This window comes from Myotis lucifugus, unplaced genomic scaffold (assembly GCF_000147115.1).
Source record: "Myotis lucifugus unplaced genomic scaffold, Myoluc2.0 scaffold_6, whole genome shotgun sequence".
Classification (NCBI taxonomy): Eukaryota; Metazoa; Chordata; class Mammalia; order Chiroptera; family Vespertilionidae; genus Myotis; species Myotis lucifugus.
Genome location: NW_005871054.1, coordinates 7,937,616 through 7,955,463, shown reverse-complemented (window position 1 = coordinate 7,955,463; position 17,848 = coordinate 7,937,616). Strand labels below are relative to the sequence as shown.

General features: G+C 39.8%; 1 protein-coding gene across 9 annotated transcripts in view; it reads left to right on the top strand.

Annotated features, from left to right (window-relative positions):
• Window positions 1–17,848, top strand: part of ACYP2 (acylphosphatase 2) — a 155,195-nt gene that overhangs the window by 80,896 nt on the left and 56,451 nt on the right. The window contains exon 4 of one of the 9 annotated variants that reach the window (XR_002827010.1): window positions 3,026–3,136. The exons of the other annotated variants lie outside the window; for them this stretch is intronic. The gene's annotated coding sequence lies outside the window, so the exon portion shown is untranslated. The remainder of the gene's footprint in view (window positions 1–3,025; window positions 3,137–17,848) is intronic. 9 annotated transcript variants of the gene reach the window in all.

Below are 17,848 nucleotides of genomic sequence, written 5' to 3'. Positions count from 1 at the left end.
TTTTTATTAAAATTACTTAAATGCATGGTTTTTGCTTTAAAGTTTATATTTAAATATGTGAATGTAGTAAGAATAATATTTAATAAAATAAATGCATAATGCAGTAATTACTTTTTAAAAAATTAATAGAATTTATTTTTTAGAGCAGTTTTAGGTTTACAGAAAAATTGAAAGTACGGAGAGTTCCCATATAATCCCTCACACTTGCCCTCTCCTCCCCCACTGTTTCCTCTGCTACAACATCTTGCATTGATGTGATACATTTATTACAACTAATGAGCCAATATTGATATACCATTATTAATTAAAGACCATAGGTTACATTAGGGCTCACTTTTTGTGTTGTATATTCTGTGGGTTTTGACAAATATATAATGAGTTGTAGCCACCATTATAGTATCATACAGACTAGTTCCACTCCTAAAAATCCCCTGTGCTCTGCCTATTCATCCTTCCCTCCCTCCCCTCCAACTTCCTCTCTGTAAAAAATCAATAAAAATATATTTTTAAAAAAATTTAAAAAAAAGAAACTTAATTTTCCAAAAGCTTGAAACCTATTTCAGTCTACTCACTACAAAATAAATGTGATAATTCTTTTTTAATTTGCAAAAGGTTTACATGGTTGTTCCACAAAATTCAAATGCTGTAGCGTTATATGGAATAAAATATGTAAGCCCTGCCGGTCCTCATAACACCATAGTCCTACACATTTTTCCTATGTATGTAAAAACGCATGCGCATCTGTGTGTGTGTGTGTTGTTCCCACGGGCGTGTGCACATGCAAGGGTGCTCCCCCATGCCTTAGGGAGCAGGGCAGGCCTCTTTTTCTGGCCTCTTCTGCTGCTCTCCCTCTCAAGTGTTCAGTTCCTCCTCCCTCTGGACAGGAGCTCCACCCTCTTCCTGGAATGGATGCCTCTTTTTGTCTCCACACTTTGCAATTGTTCCCCTCTCACCCTGTTAAGTCCTCTCACCACATGCTCTGCTGCTTCACCTCAGCACAGCTGTTATGAGGAATTACTTAATATCCCCCACCTCTACCCCAAGAGAATGTCTTCAGCTGCAAGTAACAGAAAACCTGATGAGCAAGTGCCTCAGGCAGAGGGGCTTTGTTCTCCTTGGATATAAAGGCAGTGGAGGTCAGTGGAGGTTGCCTTCAGCCAGCTGGTTCCCAGTGTCAGGATCCGCTTGTCCCTTCCCTCATGGTTGTTGAATGACTGCTCCTGCTTCCAGCATCACACCCGCACTCAAGGCTGGATGAAGGGATGGCTATGGGCCTGTTCTCTTTTATCTGGAAAGCAAACATTCCAGAAGCCTGCAGCACACTTCCATAGGTGTGCTGCTTCCTGGCCAGCTCCTACTACAGTGAGCGTTTCCAGCCACCCGTGAGGAAGGTGAGTGTTGTGTTCCTTTATCAGATGGGCAGGTGCAGCTGCAAGAGGAGACAGGCTCAGGAGCAAACAAGTTTATTATACTCACAGTCGCAGAGACAAGGCACGGCATGCCAGGCAGCGTCACGGGGAAACTCCTGGGTGGCCAGAAGGGAGTGAGGGGCGAGGTGCAGGCCGCAGCCTTTGTTGGGGTTTCTGGGGAAAAGGCAGGGCAGGGCTGGGCAGGGTAAGTGGTTTGGGATGGGCTAGTTTGAGTAGTTTCTGAGGGTTTTGGCCCACAGGGGTGGTCCCTAGTTGCCTGGTCCTTGGCCCTGGGATGTTAAGAGAGAGGAATATTGCCTTCTGGGATGCACAGGCCTGATGGAGGAGGTTGGGCTCTGAATTCACTGGTTTGCACTTGGGTTGCGGGAAACGAGTTAAGTCGGCTCGTGTGAATTGCGCGTACTCCGCGGGAGCCGTCTTAAACTCGGTTCATATAGATTTGCGGTGGAGTGCGGGAAACGTGTAAACTCGGGCCGATTGTAACTGCGTATTACCAAATATTTCATTTCAATCGAACCCATACTTCAAAAGATATAGGCATTTTAACGCGCCATCTTATATTTTGGCGGGAAATTCACCCGACACCGAAGTGTTAAAGTCATGCTCAGGGCTGAGCTCTTTGCTATCTTCAGGAATTTACTATCCCCCAAGAAGGGCAGTCTTTCCCAGCCATAAAGGTTTTTTTTTTTTGTTTTTTTTTTAAGATATCAAAACATAATATACAGAAAATAAAATTTATATTCTATACAGTGAGGGAGAGGGGAGTAATTAAGACTGGTGTTGGGTTCACCACTCATTGTCTACCATACCTCTCAAGACTCCTGAAGGGGAGGGATTGTCTGTTCTTCCTCGAATTCCCAATGCCTCGCAGAGTGCTGGCACACAGAGTGAATGGTGATGTGCATGTTCGAAAGAGAAGGCAGAGCAAGGACATTCGGGAGAAGGGAAAGTCAGGGGCAAGGGAACAAGTGACTGGGGCCTAGACAGATGACAGGGACTGTTAGAAATTGAGGCTGAAGAGGTAAACTGTGAAAAGCCTTGCACATCATGTTAGTTTGTTCTTTCTGTCAGCTTTGGGGAGGCATTGAAGAGTTTCAGGAGTTTCAGGCCAAGGAGTGACACAGGATGTGGGGGTTAATGTTAACTGTGTTGGTAGTGTGGGCTAGGAACTGGAGGAACCAGGGAGACTAATTAACAATATTATACTCTGGTTTGATAAAGTAGAGTGAGGATAATTTGGGGGATTTGGAAATGTAATTTTGAAGTCATCCTCTAGAACAGTTATTCTCAAAGTATGACCCTGGACCAGTAGCATCTGCATGATGGCAATTCGTTAAAAATGCAAATTCTTAGGACCCACTCCAGACCTTTAGCAAGCCCTGCAGGTGACTCTGAGGTACCTGAAGCTGGAGAGTCACAAACTAGAGCAGTAGACACTTGGGTGAAGAGAGTCTGCAGGTCACCTGATCTGATGCAACCAATCTGCCTGTTAGTATCACCTGGGGCGCTTTTTCATGCTGAGCCCCACAGCAGAACAACTAAAATCAAAACCTCGGCGTGGGATCCAGGCATCAGTTTATTTCCATTGCTCCCAGGTGATGCCAATATGCAGCCAGGCCTGAAAAGCACCGATCTTGTCTAACCCCCATGGACGACAAAGCTCAGGGCTGGAAGATGAGTTGCTCAGGGTCACACAGCAAGTTCAGGTAAGAATCAACCTTTTAAGTTGTTCTCTCCAGGACACTTTAAATACTGTCCCAACTTTTTGACAATTTGCCTTAAGATAATGGCTTCTAAATCATTCACAGCAACGATTATAACTGCCAAAATTTTAGAAGAGAAATAGGTTGCAGACAGGATTATAAAAAATTCAGTTCTCCTTTAGTTAACAGCATTTCATACTTCAGGAAGCTATCCTTTTTATAAAGATTATGTTAAAAAATTATATTTTAATATTACAGGTAAGATATGGATAAATAGTGCTTTGTTATGTGCATGTAAGTAAATAATCCTTTCTCAAACTCTAGGTGGAGCTCTTTGGTTTATATTGTTTTACGTATCATTTTGAGAGTCTTTGTTTTAGAAAGGAGCTATTTTGGATTTTAAAAAATTAAACATTTATAATAAGTATTCTGAACATTTCTCAGCTCTCGTTTTTTTTTTCTGATTATAGAGTCATTTGGATACAAACTCATATTTGCTTTATTACTTGACCAAAAAAATCCAAATCCAGGCCTGTGGGAGTCATTTTTGAATCTGTCTTAAATCTGTAATGTTATCTCACAGTGTTTAATGAATGGGATATGTTTCCCATGGTTTTTGTTTCTTATAAGTCTCAACGTTGAAATAGGATTTCTGCAAGATGGGTTTCCTTTTCTGAATAATGTCGGTAGAGAGAGACCCTGCGGATGACACAGTTGTTGCTATAGTAATTTCTTCAACTATTTTTACCCCATTGTGTACAAAGGAGTGTTAACAGCTCCTTTCCTGTAACATCAGTGAAACATCTGCTCTTTCCTCCTTTCTAGCTCAGTATTTCCCCTTTTACTGGGAGTGCACTTGAATCGACATTCCCAGGATATGCAGCATGTTATTTTTAGATAGTGTGAGCCAGTGGTTGTGGTTCCTGCACCAGCAGCAACACCATCACCTGAGAGTGTTAGACGTAGATTCTCAGGGCCTCCCCAGACCTACGGAACCGGAAACCCTGGGGGTATGGTCCGGCAATCTGTGTTGAACCACTGGCATATGCAATTTTGAAAGGATGCAAGTCCTATACTCACTGGTGCCTACATAAAATACTCATTCTGTGCAATCAGCTATGCCCATTTTAGGGTTGTCCAGTGCTTTTTAAATGACCTAGGGATTTAGTTCAAAGAAAGAATTCTCATTCAATAAGTTTGAGGTGCCTGATACTCTATTTTGTTGTTGTTAATCCTCACCCGAGCATATTTTTTCCATTGCTTTTTAGAGAGAGATGTGAGAGAGACACACTGATTGGTTGCCTTCCGCACATGCCCTGACCATGGCCAGGGAATCAAACCTGCAACCCAGGTGCATGCCCTTGACCAGGAATCGAACCCAAGACCCTCTGGTGCCTGGGCCGACGCTCTAACCACTGAGCAACGTCAGCCAGGACTGTATTTTTAATAAGTTCCTACATAATGTGGGTTTTGCTTGTCATGGATCGCACTTTGAGTAGGGATGATATTGGCCAGCCATATATGGCCCAACGTGAAGCTATAAAAGTGAACCTTGGGTGTACATGAGAACAGGGGAATAGTTCAGACCACATAGAGCTTAGACTTTCTGCATTTTCCCATAACAAACATAAAATCAAGATTCTATAGCAATTTGGCTGTTGAACCCCACCTTCCATACCACCTTCCTCTCCCAGTTCCCAGCTTCACATTTATCATCCTGGTGCCTATGGTAACGCCCATCTGACAAGGCTGAGAGACATAGCTCACAGGGGAGGGCAGCGACCTCTCTTAACAAGGGATTCTATTTTGGTTTTGCTTTGTTCCTTTTAAGGCTTTCAACAATTGCACTTGGTCTACCATCACAAGTAGACCCTTCCTCATTACTACATCTATTGACCTGTGACCTTTTGTTCCAGCTCCTGCTGAACATAAACACACATCTAATGTATCTCCACTCATTTCTTTAACACTCCTAATGTATCTGTACTCATTTCTTGTTCTGTGTAGTTTTTGTCAAATATTTTTGGATTTTGATTCAGTTATGTAGCGTATTCATTATTCCTCTCAGCTCGCCAACTGAGAAATGTGATAAACATCCTTTCTATATCATTGTTCAAATAATTGATAACAATATTCCACAGTATAGGGTTCTCAGCATGCTTTAGAAACTTCTCTTTCACATATATAGACATATTGGCAAAGATATAATGATGTAATTCTCTAGGGCATTATACAGTATTTTTCAAAAGTGAGGAAATAGCATAATGAACACCTACATCTAGTTTTCAGAGTTGTAATTTTTAAGATATTTCTGTCACACGTATAAAAACGAATGAAGATATTTGAGGTATTGTTGTGGGGCATTGGAATATGGCCTGGCTTTCACAAACATTAAGGAATTAGTGGTAAATCTGTTAGGTGTGACAGTAGTATCATGGTTATGTAGAAAAATGTCACTTTTCACAGGTCTGTACTGAAGTTTTGGGATAAAATGTCATGATTTTTGTTCATAATTTTATTCACAGTCCTTCAGATCGTCATGGGAATCCAATAGAAAGAGAGTTACTGAATAGGAGAAACCTAAAGAGAGTCAGAATAATGGCTAAATGGCCTTTTGTCAGCCTATACTGATGCAATGGTTTTGAACCTGGGATATTTTCACAAATTTTAAATAAGTCAACTTTAAAAAATTACCACATAATGTGCAAAAAAAGAAAGGTGAGGCTCAGAGCCTCACTCCATCCCATTTCTTTATCCTTAATATTACTATCGTTTATAATAAAAATGGTTTCTATATTTTGATGTAGACTTCTGAAAACTGTTTTGTCAAACTCTCCACTCTGACCATTACTCCATAAAATATGCCTTACCCAGAACCACTGAGCCAAAGCTGCCTTATCCGAATGTCTAATCAAGTAAGAAAGCTACATGGTGGTGAACGAGGGACCATAAAAGATAATTGGATATTACCAAGGGTAGCATTATTAATATAATTTCAGAAACATTACTAGGATAATATTTAGACAAGTAGTAGGATCAAGTAATTTATATATTTGCCAAGTTATTTTAAAATATATATGGATGTGCCGAAACCGGTTTGGCTCAGTGGATAGAGCGTCGGCCTGCGGACTGAAGGGTCCCGGGTTCGATTCCAGTCAAGGGCATGTACCTGGGTTGCAGGCACATCCCCAGTGGGGAGTGTGCAGGAGGCAGCTGATCGATGTTTCTCTCTCATCGATGTTTCTGACTCTCTGTCTCTCTCCCTTCCTCTCTGTAAAAGAATCGATAAAATATATTAAAAAAATATATATATATGGATGGCAATCACTGACTTGAAGAAACTTAATGAATTTAATAAAGAGGAAGAGCTGTGAAAATGAATATAAAGTATCTTGGGGAAAAATGTAAAAGGGATAAGACTAGTCTGGCTGCGTCTATAACTATTAGGAATAAAACTTTTAAGTATTGCCATTTTCTGGGTGGCTGAGGATGACAAAGGCAAAATCTGTATTGCATGCATTCACTTAAATAGCATAGAGAATGGGCAATGAAGTGAAACACTGGGAAGATGAGCCAGCGCTTCACTTTTGGCACCAGTTTCCATTCCTATATGCTTGTTGGGATTTTTAAAACTTGGGTTTCCTGCCCCGAGTCAATTAGAATTTTTTTTTTTTATTACCTGAACCATTTTTGATGGTTCTACACCCCTCCCTTACTTTTTTTTTCTTTCCTCCCTAAGTTAGAAGCCATTTAGCAGAGGCGAACCTTTTTTTTAATGACTCCAGCCTGTAATTTCAGTAGTAAATCTGCCAGGGCCAGTTGACATGTATAGTGCCATTGGTGCCAAACCAAATGGCCACTGTGTTCTCTACTGTGTTCGGTCTGCCCGTTTTGTTTCCTGTTTTTTTTATTTTCAGGGCATGCTCATGAAAGCCTTTCCCTCTCCCCACTCACTTCAGTTTGTAATCTGTGTGGCCAGATTATTATGACCACCTGATGTTTGTAGGCCAATTAGCTGTAATTTCCCGCTGAAGTTGCTAGAGGGCCAGATCATTATAAATGTCTGAATAGCACAACATACCTAAGTATCGTTGCTGATCAAGTTCATCCTATCATGCTGATGGCGTATCCCAATGGAGATGGCTTCTTCCAACAAGACAATGCGCCATGCCACGGTGCTCATATTGTGCAGGAGTGCTTTCAAGAACATGAGGGAGACTTTACCTTGCTTAGGTGGCCCCCACAAACACCAGATCTCAATCCAATTGAGCATTTGTGGGACAAAGTTAAAAGAGCCATCAGGCAGCTGGTTCCACAACCATCAAATCTCACAGAACTGGACAGTGCTATTCATCAGGCATGGTGTCAGATTCCTCGCATCACCTTTCAACATCTCGTGGAGTCAATGCCAAGAAGAATCGCTGCAGTATTGAAGGCAAAAGGTGGCCCAACGAAGTACTGATGGGGTGGTCATAATAATCTGGCCACTCAGTGTATATACACATATAATCACCTTTCTTTGGCCCCCGTATTAGATTTCTTGATAAATAATCTTCAACCTGTAGGAATTTAAGACTAGTTATGATCTATCAGCTATATCTATATTCATGTTATTCTAGACATTTTTGACAAATAGCACACAGGAAAGGCCCACAAACATTATTAGTTTTTTCCTAAAGAAAAATACTGCCTCTGCTTTTATAATTTAATTTTGTTTTTTAATAAAATAATACCTGCATGTGTTTTAAAAAGTCAAATAGTACTAAAAGTATAAAAGAAAAAGATCCAGCAGCCACCCCCTCCAACCCATCCCCTCCCTCAACAACTATTTTAGATTTGGGCATTTCTCCCAATTTCAAAATAATATACTTAGAGTGGTATCTCTGAAAATCATTATTTTAGATATTATCTGTTGGCTTTGTGTTCTGATAGATGGATCTGTTGACTTTATACTAGGACAGATGAGCTCTGTCCTAAGACGTATCTCTTGTACCACTTAGACTCTGTATAACCTCTCTGTACACAACATAACTCTCTTACTGATTATGCCACACTTTCCTTCCCTCACTTCCCCAGCACAGGTACATCTGACTTTCGGTTAAATGAATCAACAGTTGGTTTTCGTATTCTTAGAACTCTGTGCTCACTGCTAGACAAGGTAGTATGTTCCCCAAGATCATGGCTCTCATGAGGCTGACCTAGCAGGTGCTGATGACTTGCCTCTGCTCCTCATATTTTTTTAAAGTCTAGAAGGGGGTGCAGCTGCTCATCGTCCTCCTACGAAACCCCAAGAAGGAAACGGGCTCTAGTTGTTCATTTCTTTTAGAATTTGGTGATACTTAATGAGACTGCCTTGTCATTTCTAGGCAATAAGAAAACTTTTACCTCCAAGCCCTGTTATTAAAACACTTTATTAAAATACTTTTTATGACAGCATAGACCTCTCCTAGATGGTTGGAGGCATGCTCATATCTCTGGCTTGACTGTGAAGAGTCTTGAGGGCAGGGATTGTGAATATGGCTTTAGAAAGAAGAGGGATTTGAGAAGGAAAGGTTAAGGTGGGCTAGGCACAGGGAAGGAGGGCATGCTTTATAAACTTGGTCTCTGGTCCTTTTTAATTTGAAGCCCTGGAACTCCTGGAATGGAATAGCTATGCAGTCAGAGGTGGGAGGAGGGTTCTCATTCATGGTTAACCATTTACTGCTCCTCTTTTTATAGCTTATCGGTTGGCAATTGGAGGGTGTGAGGTTGAACATGTGGCTTTTGAGGCTCGAGGGTTATGTCATATTCCCACAGTTTCCTGGTGGCCTTCTTCATGTCTGCTCTCTCCAGCCTCAAATATGGATCCTTTCATCTTGTAAAACTACCTAGGAGAGCTTTAAAACTAAAGAAATATATGAGCTCAGTTTTCAGTGACAGATTTCCCCCAGTGCTGAAGGTATGGCGTGGATAAGAGAATGTGATAGAAGAATGAGTTAACTCTTGTCTCTCTACTAAGAGTTTTAATTACTGATGACTGAATTTATATCTTTTATAGTAAGTACATTTAACTGTCTTTGGTAGCGTTTGTGGTTGCATAAGAGTTACAGTATGTTGTTGGTTACTAAATATATTTTTAACCTGTTTGAGAGTAACCCTGGCACTTTTTGTTCATGAAAGTCGATTTTCACTAGCAGAAGGATTACTAACAAAATTAACTGGGGAACTTAATTTTATTTCATGTAAGAGCTTTTTTTCACTCCTTAAATTAGTAATTGTAAAAATTTTGAACTGGAAAATTTAATAATCAAGTAAGTAGATCTAAGCTTCTTTGGAAATTGTACTTGTCAGTCCTATTTTTGGTTTCTTAGGAAACAAGTTTTAAAAAGCTCTTTAGATTTGAATACATTTCTAATTACATTTCTTTCTCCTCTTTTGAGAAGCTTGTTTTTCTTTAAAAAGGTGCTGAGTTCTTTGCTTGTACTGATAGGAATATTGGTTTTAAAAAATTGTATCCCCTCCAACCACAGTCATATCCTATATAATAAAAGACTAATTAGCAATTGTCCTCTCAACCGGTAGTTTGACCGGGAGTTTGACCAGGGGGCGGGGCCGGCTGACCAACCTCCCGTGGCCTCTCCCCCCAGCCGCCCGATCAGGCGGGCTCCTGGACCCCACTTGTGCATGAATTCATGCAATGGGCCTCTAGTATGTATATATTACAGGGTGGGCAAAAGAAGGTTTACAGTTGTTCAAATGGAAAAATATATAATACAGGAATAAATAATGATACAAAAATAAACTTTCATGCACTCACAACTGTAAACTACTTTTGCCTACCGCTGTATATAAATCCTGCAAAGGACAACACAAAAGTCACATGCTTAAGCAAAGCTTTTGAAACCGAAGTTGTTTAGTGTGGTCACATGGTTTATTTGCGAGTACATTTGTAACAACTGAACTTATGGCCTGGGTTGAGTTTCCTTCATCTCTGCAAATCATCGGCCACACCGACTGTTTCACAACTGTGTGTGCAACCCCCAACGGTGGATGTGTGTGGAGATAAAGTTAGCTTCCACACCTGGAATACAAGCAGGATGAGAGGAGGGGGCGGTGGTGGGGAAATTGACTTGCAGTCATCTCTCAGCTCCTGTGTCTACAGTTTGGGGACCTTGCGCATTGCAAGGTTTATGTGACTGATTTCCACTCAGCTACACACATCTTTCCTCACATACTTTAGAGATAAAAGGTGGGAGGAAAGGGGCATTTTTCAGACTAGTCTTGTGGGGTTGCAAACCAAGGGAAAAGGTACAATCCCTTTAATACAGTTCCTCATGTTGTGGTGACCCCCAACCATAAAATATCCCTCCTGATATTGTCTTTTACAATAATCTTTTCAGCTGCTGTCAAGTTCCAGGGAGATTTTTATTGGCTCTGACAATCTGTAGAGGCACAGGGAGTATGTATACTCTCTGTCACTCTCCTCCATTGCCGTGCACCTGCCCCATTGGCCATCTTCTTCTCCCCGAGTACTCAAGGTTGGGGAGTCACTATCTTCACATGGCTGTCTCCTTGTCATTCAGTTATCCACTCATATATCACTTCCTCAGTGGGGACTTTGGTGCTCACGCCAAAGTAGGTCTAGTGTCATTCCCTGTCATATCACCTTATCTTTAACCATAGCACTTGTTGCCATTAGATATTTGTATATTTATTTGTTTACTCTTTATATCCCTCCAAAATATATGCTCCATAAAAATTGGGCCTATCTCCTGACTTGCTGATGGGATTTAGTTCTTTATTTATTTATTTTTTTAATGTGAAAAACCAGATGGTAAATATTTTAGGCTCCTTTGTCCAAATAGTCTCTGTCAAAACTACTCAACTCTGCCACCTTAGCACAAATACAACCATAGACAATATGTAAACAAATGAATGAAGTTGGGTCCCAATAAAGCTTTATTTATGGACACTGAAATCTGAATGTCACATAATTAAAAAAAATTTTTTTTTTAAGGAAAGTGGTTTATTAACCCAAAGCACAGCAAGGTAAAGATTATATGATACAAAAGACACTCAGGGACAGGGTAATAGGAGATTATTTTTCTCAGGGCCACACAGCAGCTTCTATCAAATAATGCGGCTCTGCCCGGCCAGTGTGGTTCAGTAGTTGAGCGCGTCAACCCAGGAACCAAGGAGTCCCAGGTTCCATTCCAGGTCAGGGCACGTGCCCGGCTTGCAGGCTCGATCCCCAGTAGGGTACATGCAGGAGACGGCCAATCCATGTTTCTCTCTCATCGATGTTTCTCTATCCCTCTCCCTGTGGAATGTCAGGGCCATTCCTAACTTCCCTTTTTCCGGAGCCCTCAGGACCTGAATGTCACATAATGTTTATGTGTTATCAATATTATTTTCTTTCCTGACCATTGTAATATATAAAAACCATTCTTAGCTTGTGAGCTTCATAAAAACAGCAAGTTTGGCCAGCAGGCTATAGTTTACTGACCCCTGATGAAGAACATTGACTGGCTGGCCCTTACTGCAAGTTTATTATTGTGAATAATAATGCAGTGGAGTGACAGGGAGGAATTTTTACATGAAGAACATATATTTACTCCTAAACATAGAATGGGAAAGTATTTTTATAAATCAATTCTGAATATATAGGTTATTCTGGAAGGATAAGATCTTCTTTTGATATCTCTGTGTTTGGCCTGGGAGTATACAAATTACCAGACAGCAACAACTCTTAATTTCCTTTTTTTTTTTTTAACTGCAAATTTGCTTATTATTAAACTTATACATATTGGGATACAGACGACCAGTTGTCTCCTAATATCCAACTGTTCCTTTCCTTCTTTAGTAATAGAAGCTCTGAATTTAAACTGTACATATGGCCCCGTTTCATAAGACAATATTTGTCAGCCTTCTTAAAGTCAAGGTGACCATAGAAATAAATTGGCCTAGCCCTAACTGGTTTGGCTCAGTGGATAGAGAATTGGCCTGTGTGGACTGAAGCATCCTGGGTTTGATTCTGTTCAAGGGCCTGTACCTCAGTTGCAGGCTCAATCCCTGGCACTATTGGGGTACTTGAGGGAGGCAGCCAATTGATGTGTCTCTCTCACATCGATATTTCTGTCTCTCCTTCCCCCTTCCACTTTCTCTAAAAATCAATGGAAAAATGTCCTCGGGTGAGGATTACCAAAAAAAGAAAGACAGAAATTGGCCAATGGGGTGTATGAAAATAGTGTGTGCAGTATCTGGGTTATGCTGGATTGTGCCCTTACAGGGAAAGGGCATGCCCTCTACTCCCTTCTTTCCTCCTCCCTGCTGGAGCGTGAATGTGAAAACGGGAGCTGGAGCAGCTCTCTTGGAACATGAGATGGATGCCGTATGTTTAGGGTGTGGCAGAGCAATCAAATAGAAGAACCAGGTGCCCTGGATGGTTGTCAAGTGGTCATTAGCTGTGGACAGCTTGTCCAGATGTTTGCAGGACAGAGAAAAAACACCAACTCATTTACTAGGTGTACCGGTTAATAATTGCGGATTTTGTAATCAAAGAAAACATGATAATTTCAAGAGAAACATCAAAAGTGCTTTATTCAAAGTAATGTCCATCGCTAGCTACACATTTCCCCATCTTTCAGGTAATTTGTGGATACTGTCCCAATAGAACTTTTCTTGTTTTGAGGCAAACCATTCAGAGACCCAATTTGCCAACCCTTCGTACATTTTGAAGTGCTGCTCAGAAAGTGCATGTGCCATCGATCAGAACAAGTAGTAATCTGAAGGAGCAAGGTCTGGTGAATACAGCAGGTGGGTTAATATTTCCCAGGCAAGATCTTTTAACGTGTCTTTAACGGGTTTTAAAGTGTGTGATGGTGCGTCATCATGAAGCAAAATTACTTTGCCATGTCTTCTGGAACATTCTGATCATTTCACGATCAAAGTGTGGTTCAAATTAATTATTTATTGTCAGTAGTGATCAGTATTAATGGTTTCACCTGGTTTTGGAAGCTCATAATACACCACACGTTCCTGATCCCACCAAACGCAGAGCATTGTCGTCTTTCCAAAGCGATTTGGCCTTGCAGTCGATGTTGATGGTTGACCTGGATCAACCCATGATTTTGTGCATTTGGCATTCTCAAAATAAATCCACTTTTCATCGCCAGTCACAACTTGGTGCAAAAAAGACTTTCTTTCGTGCCGTTGAAACAGCATTTTACTGATGACTTTCCGGTTTTCCATTTGTCTTGCGTTCAATTGATGTGGCACCCATTTTCCTTCCTTTAAAATCTTTCCCATTGCTTGTAAATGATTGGAAATTGTTTGCTGAGCAATGTTTAACCTTTCTGCGAGTTGTTTTTGAGTTTGACGTGCATCTTCATTCAATAATGCTTGTACTTGTTGGTTTTCAAACTTTTTCAGTTGACCTGGACATTCTTTGTCTTTCACATCGAAACCATCACATTTAAAGCGTTTAAGCTAGCACTCACAAGTATCTTGAGATGGAGCATGTGCACCATAAGCTTCTCAAAGTATTCAGTAGCACTTTTTTTCAAAATAAATTAATGAATTATAACTTCCTGCAAATGCTCTTTTTTTGGCATGAAATTTGACATTAAAAAAATATTTTTATTAATTTCAGAGAGGAAGGGAGAGGGATAGAGAGATAGAAACATCAGTGATGAGAGAGAATCATTGGTTGGCTGCCTCCTGCACGGCCCCTACTGGGGATTGAGCCTGCAATTCGGGCACGTGTCCTTGACCAGAATCAAACCTGGAACCCTTCAGTCCGCAGGCTGATGCTCTATCCACTGAGCCAAACTGGCTAGGGTGAAATTCGACATTTTTAAGCATAAAAATATCTATGATGTTAACACCTTCAGCAAATTTGACAAATGACGTTTTGAAGCTTGTTGTCAATACAACAAAATAGCATACATATCAAATCGCATATATATCAACATATGTGTAACTCCATCTATTGAAAAAAATCCTCATTATTAACTGGTACACCTAGTAATCCACTATTTAAGTCTTTTTGTTAACAGCATCTAAACTGTTCTGTATTCTAATTAATACAATACTCATTTTAGAACATTTAGAACAACCAAAAAAAAAAAGTACCAAAAAAGGGGAGGGGAGACTTGATTATAATTCTATCTGCCAGAGTCAGCCATTGTTAACTGACATCTTAGTGGACAGGTGGCGTGCCCCCTCCAACTCTTGGGAAATGAAGCACCCCATCTCTCCTTGGTTTTCTGTAGTCCTGCCTGATCCTTGTAGTCACTCTTGCTCAATCACTCCATCTGAGTGTGCCATCTAGTTCCTGGAAGGACCATGACTCATACAAAAAATGAGCTGAAAGCATTTCCTACTTCTTAAGTATTATTCTAAACATAATTTTTATTGGCCATGTAAAATCCCATTATGTAGACTTACCAGTGTTTCTTGAACCAATTCCCTATTGTTGGAGTGTTTATCCAATCTTCATACTGATTTTTATCATGACATAGCAAAGTATTTATTATGCCATTAAAAACTCTCAAACTTTTAAAAATGATTGCTATATTATGGGTAGAACTGTTCCTTGAGTTGTTTATTCATTAGTGACAAGAAATTTGTTCTCATTTTTTCTTTAGGAAACACCTCTCTCTACTCCATGTGTCCCTACCAACTCCCAGATACAAGGGGTTGATATCAGATGCTGCTGGTCTGGTCCTGGCCCCACATTCCCTGGGTACCATGATTCCCTGGGTACCATGATTCCCTGGGTACCGTGATTCCCTGGGTACCGTGATTCCCTGGGTACCATGACTCCCTGGGTACCAATAAACTTTCTTACTTGCTTAAGCCAGTTAAAAAAATCTTAAATCATGCAATAAAAATTTTCTAGAATTAAATAGACTTATGGAACAGATATGAAAAAAACTATAAGCCTCTACTAAAATACATGTTAGAAAAGCAGAAAACATGAATAAATGGGAAGAGGGGCTATTTGGATAAAAAGGTTCAATATTAGCAAGATATCAATTCATTTCAAATTAATGCATTTAAAGCAATTATAATTGTAGTGAAAACTGTGATTATCCCAACATCTATTCCAATCCAGGTCTGTGGGTGTGCCTGATTAATCCAATTAGATCATTTTGATTCTGTCCTTCATTGTTGTGATTGATTTTTAAAAAATGAGAATTCAGGCTAATGACACACAAACAATTTTCTGGTGCCTTGTTGTCTTCTGCTAGATGTGAGCAAGGATGCAGTGGTCTGGGTTGCATCTGTCAGCCATCCTACACCTATGAGCTGAAGGGTGAACTTGACATGGGATAGTAGAGCTGAAAGATGGAAATACAGGGGTTATTAATGACATTGATGGGCAATTGATTCAAGCACCACTGACATTTGGTTTACCTTTGGACTCATAGTTATGAAAGCCACTCAATTCCTTTATTGTTAAGCCTCTTTGGCTTGGGCTTTCAGTGTTTTGCAGCACAGAGCATGCTAACTGACATGGTAATCATTATTTCTCAGGGATTTCCTTTTAAAAGAAACGAAAAAATGCTGTTAAAACTTAAAGAAGGAAAGAATTAAATTTTTAGAGTAATTTTAGCATTGTAATACTACTAACAAATATTGACCATTTAGGCCAATGAAATAGAACAGAAAGTTCAGAAACAGACTCTAATACATGCACTTACTATATGATAAGGTTGGATTATTTTAATAAACAGTGCTGAGACCATTGGTAACTATTTGGAAAAAAATACAACAACAACAAAATAACATTAGTCCTCTTCCTTGTACCAAATAAATCCTATCTAGGTTAAGAGTTAAATGTAAAAGATTAAACCAAGAACTAAAAGAATATATAGATACCAAATCTTGGAGTTGATAAAGGCCTTATAAATTGAAAGTCAAAGAAAATGTGAAGGAAATGTAAGAGAGTCTTGAAGTATTTAAAACTTTATATGCCAAAGAATACCATAATAAAAATGTATGGTCAAAAGGTAAATTGTTACATACAGAGTAATATATTCCATTAATTTGATTTTATTTGTACTGTGTTCAAAAGATTAAAACCAGAGTTTTTATAGGCATGATATATGAAACCTCAAGACTGATCATCTTTCACCCCATCAGCATTTTCTTTTGGGAACACTGTGTAATGGGTTTTAGTCGATTCTACAGGAAGTAAGACATCAATAATTGGAAATGAAAAAAATTTCACTATACACTTTTATTGAGTTAAAGCTTTTGTTCAACCCAGCTTTTTCTTCCATGAGGCATGCTATTCAAAACTTAAGTGCACTGATTGATTGATACTTTTCTTTTATCAGGAAACCATGTTATTGCAATATATTATACTATAAACATACAGTACAAATCCTATCTGTAGAGTAATAGTTACTATCAACATCAAAGACTTATTTTCTCAACATTTCACTTCATTTTTCTTTTTAAAATATTTAACCTATTTACAAATTCTAATGACATTTTTTCTTCTTTTCCTGTTGCTTTGTAATGTTACAATCAATTTTACATTCTTTATTTGTATTTTATCTCCAGAGTTTGTTTCGTTTAGTCTCCTCCCCCCAAACTTTTGCAGTTACTCTCTATGTGTATCCCCTTAAACATTGTTGTTCCTTCCATTAACTTGGTCTAGGTAGAAGCAACCTTCTCTGTCTATTCTGGTTCCTCGTTTGAACTGCTAAGTCCCTTTGATGTCTATGAAGTTCCTTTGCTATCTTGGGTCTGGGAGTGTGTTTTCCCAAGCCACTGTATAGGTGTGATGGGTGCTGAGCTAAAAAATTGTGAGGCATCATCTGGGCCTAGAGAGGGAGGGCCTTTTAGTCAAAGGCAAGATGAAGAACCAGAGGAAACTAGTTAGCATTGAAGAGATAACACCTAGAGACAAGCACATAGGCCAGCTGTGAGGAAGACATGGCTTGGTTCTTGATAGGGAAACTGGCTGTTTTTTTGTTACTGTCCTTGGTTTCTCAGAAAACCTTTGCATATCCTTGTATATATCTTCTGTCCCCACCCACTCCTACCACACACCCACCCTGTACCCCTTTCTTTGCCTAAGTTGATTGCTCTTCGCAGATCAGGCAGCAGTCACACCATTGTTGCTGTGGGATGTTTTCCTCTCCACACAAGGCTCAGGAGACAGTGAGGACCCACCTCACTGTCTCCTGTAGTGACTTGGATTTATCTTACCAGGTATCTCCTTTTAAGTAATCTCTTCCAAATAATTTTATTCCTTTACTAAATCCCTTTTCCTGAAATTCTCCTTCACTCCTCAGAGTTTAACTCTCTCCGTAGAGCAGTGGTTCTCAGCCTTGGCTACACATTAGAATCACCTGGGAATCTTTATTCAAATCCTGATTTCTGGGCCTCATCCTCTGGAAATTCTGTTTCTTTGTTACTAATGTTGTGGCCCCACCCCATAACAAAGAAACAGAATTTCCAGAGGATGAGGCCCAGAAATCAGGATTTTAAAAAGATTTCCAGGTGATTCTAATGTGCAGCCAAGGTTGAGAACCACTGCCCTAGAGACTTGAATCTGTACAGATTTACCAGTGTGTCTCACATAATTAGGTCAGGGATACTCATCTGCAGCTAATTTTGCACTTTTCATGTGATACAGACTTTGCTTTAGGCTTAAATATATACCAATAATTATGAGTAATGTACTTATCAAACACAAAACCCTTTTTAGAGTATATA